Here is a 5,851-nt window from a genome sequence, read left to right as displayed (position 1 = left end):
CAGATCACCTATATGTGTAGACAATTTTTATCTTAAGATGAATTTTTAAAACGAAGAAATGTTTCTACTTGGGAAGCGGAAAAATAGAATATGGTGTAATTTCTCCGAAATCTGATACTCAAATTCAACTTAGGTTTTACATATGGTCTCGAACAGGGTTCTAGAAACCCATCCATGACTAGTTAAGGGCGCACTAGTGCTCACATTTTCCTAAATTTATTTAAAGATTTAACTGATGTTGTTCTTTCAGTGGTAGTTGATGTGCCCGTCAATAGCGAGGCGTTAATATAATGGTGAATTCATCAATCTTGAAAATTTGCTGGCTCAGTCTTTCGGAGGTGCTCATAGTGGTAGGGTTGCGTGCATATGTTTGTAGGGGCGAGCATACGTACGTGTATGTGCGCATCTGCGTTTGTACTGTGTGATTTGTAAAAAAAAGACACGAGATTAGGTTTCGAATTTTTTTTCAAGAAAAAAGTGGATTTGGAATGTGATTGTGGAGCAACTCCAACAGGTCTCTTTTCTCCATCTCCTTTTCCCGATCCTTGTTAAACGGGGTTGACGGGCAAAAACGCATCTCACTGCCCTGCCTACCGTGCGTATTGCCCATTATCAAGACAATAATAAACCCTAATAGTAACAAGACAACACACTCTACCAAGGCTCAAGAAGTTCTAAGGAGGATGTTCAGAGAGCATTAGGGCTGTTGCAATCTCGGATTCAATTTGCTAGTGCTATCCTGCTAGATTCTAGGACCAAAAGGCCTTGTAGCAAACTGTATATGCAAAGTGAAGAATCCTTGTTATTCTTTGGTGAAGCCATCTATATTGGTTTTCTGCATATTTTCCACACGTGAACATTAGGCCTAGAGGCCCCATGATGAATACAAATGCACTTCATAACAAATCAAAGCGAAGTTCTAAATAGAGTAAAGTCCATTTTCGCTTCAGTTTGGTTTCGACCATCAAACCGCAAAATTAGGAATCATTAACCACCCAACTATCAAAACCATTAATATTTGGCCATTGAGCTATTTTGCTGGGTGGTTTTGGTGACGTGGACACCATGTGACGATGGGCCCACCTGTCAGCACCTCTCTTTCCTCTCCCTCTCTTTCTTCTATCCTCTCCTCTCTCTCTCTTTCTCGCTCAAATACTCGGCAGCCACCCTGCTCTTTGCCGCCACAAGCTGCCCACCCCAACGCCTCCCCCGCGCCGACCTCCCCTGCGTTGGTCGCCACCGCGCCTCCCCTGTGCTGGACCCTCCTCCTCCTCCTCCCTCCGTCACCACCGCCACCACACCTTCCCCGACCACGAGCGATGGCAGCTAGGAGGCCCACCTCCCGTGGCCCAACGCCATGGCCACCCCCTTCGAAGCCACCGCCGCCTCCACCTTTGCCGCCGCCCCCGCCTCCGCCTCCACGTCCTCCTCCGTGTCATCACTGCCAGTGGCTCTCACCTGCCCGACCTCCGTCTCCGTGCACTAAGAGCAGCTCCCCCACGATGACGTCCGCATCGTGGAGCTCCCCTGCGGCCTCTGTACCCATCGACCACTGGAGTAGGGCACCGCCACCGTTTGATCGACTCGATTCGGCGGGACCCGACACCAGAGGAGTAGGGGAGCATCACCACGAGCTCTGCGATGCGAAGGCGAACCCATCCCGCAAGTCGTCGTTGCCAACCGTCCAACGGAGCATCGCCGCCGCATGAAGCCCGAGCCGCCGGTCTTGCAGCGGGGACTCCGGCGGTGCAGCATGAAGCTCGAGCCGTCGGTCTTGCAGCGGGGACTCCGGCGGCGGCTGGCATAGGGGAGGCGCGGGGGGAGGGCGGCGGCCGGCGCAGGTGAGGCGCGTGGGAGGGCGGCAGCCGGCGCAGGGGTGAGAGGAGAGGGAAAGGAGAGAAGAAAGAGAGAGGAGAGAAGAGGTGCTAACAAGTGGGCCCATTGTCACGTGGCGTCCACGTTGCCAAAACCACCCACCAAAACAGCTTGATGGTCAAGTATGAATGGTTTTGATAGTTGTGTGGTCAATGATTCCTGGTTATGCGGTTCGATGGTCGAAACCAAACTGAGCCGAAAGTTCGATGGTCAAAAATGGACTTTACTCCTGTATGGCAGTACATGTGCTAGTCTTGATTGATTGTCCATTTTGCATGACAGTGGTCAACGCTGATTTATACTTTTATTTTCACTCCATTTATTTTTTCTATTTCTTCATCATTGTTAGTGTAATGATCACTACTCCCTCTGTCCCAAATTACTATTCATTTTGGCTTTTCTAAGTATATAGAAAAAATATGTATCTAGGTACATAGTAAAAGCTATGTATCTAGAAAAGTCAAAATGAATAATAATTTGGGACAGAGGAAGTATTATTTAATGTAGAATGTGGTTGGAGCAGTGTTGAACCTAGTTCGTCATTGTCAATGCTAAATTTGAACGTTCTGTCTTCTGATAAATGCTGCTTATGATTTCTTAGTTTGGTTGTCTAGGTATCTTGCAACTTGCAAATTATAACTAGACTGTGGCTTTTCTTGTTACTTATCAGGAGATTTGCCACTCTTGCTTTAGTGATGAATTGTTGATGTTAAATTAACTGTGTACATGAAAAGTAGTAATTAATCTACTAAGATGATAAGTGCGCAGCCTGCACATTTCAGGAACAAACAATTTAAAACTTCAACTATATTTGGTAAAAAAAAGAGCCTCTAAATTCTAAAACAACGTTGTTGCTTATTGTTCTAATGAATATATACTTTGTGATGATCAAAACTATCTGTTATATCCTGAGGTCGCTTGCCACAACCCCTTAGTGGTCCAGCATGGCAAGAAAGTCGTGGTCGGGTTGTTTTTTGCCATGACTTTTTTTTAACTGTGGCTTAGTGTGAGTGGGGTCTGTTGGGAGGTTTCGACCTCTCCTGTTACTCTGTATATTTTGTACGATTTTCTTTCTTAGTGAAATGACACGAACTTCTCCTGTGATCTGTTATTCAAAGAATTTTCTAACCAACGCACCCCTTTATTATCAAATCAGTTTGGGCACTGAAATATTAACTTATTCTGGTCAATTAATTTTCTTACCAGCACTGAACTAGTCAGTGCTCATAAACTGTTACCTGTGATGCATCTTTTCTTATTAATATCAAGATTGATTGATATCGACCGCGCTTGTTTTGTCTACCTTTATCAGTGGTCAGTGTGTAGTAGAGGCTGGAATTCTGTATTAGAAGCCTGCTACGAGCTCTGAGGTACTCTCCATCCACTGCAAGGAGTGTTCTGTGTCATGAGTGCATGCATCACAGTTCCAGCAAAAAAATTTAGTACATGGTAAATAAGTACTTGGAATATGACAAGTGCACAGGTTTCCAACTCCGCAAAAAATTTAGGAGGAAAGTGAGATGTCACCCTTGGAAACCTATCTGTTAATAACTCAACTTTCTGCGTGTTCGGAAAGAAAACCTTTTTCTTGGCGTGAGAAAAACCTTTGTGGCAGTATTTATACTAAAGATTTTTCTGTATTTCAGAGTCTCAAATCTATACAGTTTTTTCCCCAATGCTTATGCTGTTTTTGGTTAACTTTGTACAGATTTCAGCCTCACGCAGAGTTGAGAAGATTTGAGCAGTTGATGGATCTACTATCCCTGATTATTCAGAAATTCATGTTAGTTCGCAACGGTGACGTTGCTGCCCTCTGAGAATCTGGCTTGCACGGTACTTCCATTTGCACGAAGGGCCACATATTCTTCTCTTCATGATGGATCGTTGGTGTGCTTTGTGTTTGTTGTCCATGCATCAGTAGCAGCTATCAAATAGATATGTTCCTAGCTCTAGCCTATCCATATGCATGGCTTGGAGGATCTGCAATACTAAACTACGAAATAATTAAGCAGTTAAGCAGCTGCTATCAATTGTCTGACTAAAAAAATAATTGAAGTGGAGTTCCATACCAATAAAAACGTACGGACAAGCATATGGAGTCAATCAAATGCTAAAATGACACTTATTTTGAAATGGAGAGTATGCTGCTAATTTAATTCTACTCACAAACCGTATATTTCTTGTTTCATAAAAACTTGTAGCCCAGGTTATACCTAGCTGCATCAAAATTAGTATATCTTTAGATGAAGAAAGTAATGTTTCATTTTAATAGGTACAGACGGTGGACACTAGGATTCGAACTACAGTGAGAAGAGGAGACATTATCAATTAGTTAATGTAATAAAGAAAGATGACCATACCAGCACTATCCAACCTAGTCTATGTGACCAATTTGTCCACTAATTCCTCTTGAAATGTCCAATTATTAATAAGAAAGCAATTGATTTGTGTGTGGTCAAACTATTTAAACTATGGACGCGACATATCCTGTTATTCTTGAGATAGATGGAACATTAGAAACAAGTTCTATAATATTATAATTTTTTATATGTATTATCATTTTTCCAATGTGCTAAAATATATTACAATTGAGCTTTGTTACAATGCTTTTAAAGTACCAGTGGTACTTGCAGGTACTTTCCTTTTTTTATGCTTCTTACCAAAAAAGAATTAAATAGATTTACACATAATTAAAAGGCATCATAGTAATTTCTCACTATTTGTGGTACTTGGTCCCACCAGGATCAAATTAGTACTTCTTGATACTTTTCTTTAGGTACTTCATGATACTTCATTTGTTTCCACCATTCGATTTTGCCGGATGAACAGCTCTCATTTTTTTCAAGCACTCTAAAATTTCTCATTACGATAATGATTATTAGCCATCAAACAACACCAATTCGTGCGAGGAAGCGGCGGTGATAATATAGATAAAAAAAATCTCACAAGATACAATAGGTCTTTTTTGTAGTGATAGTAACTCGAGCGTTCCAGATTGATCTCCCTAGAAATCTCCAATTATTAATAAGAAAGCAAGTGATTTGTGTATGGTCAAACAATTTAAACTATGGTCGTGACATATCCTGTTATTCTTGAGATAGATGGAACATGATATGAGTATATTAGCATCAGAAACAAGTTCTATAATATTATAAGTATTTTTCTATGTGTTATCATTTTTTCCAATGTGCTACAAATATATTACAACAGGTCTTTTTTTAGTGATAGTAACTCCAATGTTCCAGTTTGATCGCCCTTCTAATATATTGTTAATTGATGTTCTTCTTAGAATTTGGTTGATGTATATTTACTTCTAAAAGAGTAATTCGGCATATAGATGATATAGATGATGTGCATGTGTCTTATGGCTAAGCTGGCAAGCATTAATGCATATGTGCACTAGTCAAACTGGTATCTTGATCAGAAGACCACGCTGTTATTTAAGTCTATAATAGACTGGCCAGCCTATGACCCAGGTTCGAAGAATGTTGTAGTGTCAGTTAGTTAAGCATCAGTATCAACAATAGTTTGAATATTAAAAAACAAAGTAACACGGAACGTTTCATACCTGTTAGCATGTGTTTAGTGTTAGCGTGTGTTTAGTTTTGGGACTAAGTGGAATTGGTTGGGTCCATCCTATTTTTTTAGGTTGGATTCAACCTATCTCGTATTTGGTTAGGAGGTTTGGGTTCATTCTAATTTTTTGTTTGGTTAGAGGGTTTGAAAGGGATGGAATGGATGCCATTTTAACATTGTTAGCAAGCAGCTAGAGGTAAGCCCACGTGTCATCCATGAGCTCCACATGTCATCCACTTTTTATTTCACTTTCTTTCCTCAATGCTTATCTCTTTCCAGTCTTTGGTCAAGCTTCAACGGTCGCCGGTCACCAGTTGCCTCTCTTCCGCCTCTGTTCCTCCATCTCCGCTCAGCCCTCACCGCCGACCACCGCCCGCCTCTATTCCTCCACCTCTGCTCA

The sequence above is a fragment of the Setaria italica genome, chromosome V, assembly GCF_000263155.2.
Source record: "Setaria italica strain Yugu1 chromosome V, Setaria_italica_v2.0, whole genome shotgun sequence".
Classification (NCBI taxonomy): domain Eukaryota; kingdom Viridiplantae; phylum Streptophyta; class Magnoliopsida; order Poales; family Poaceae; genus Setaria; species Setaria italica.
Note: the sequence above shows the minus strand (reverse complement) of the source record.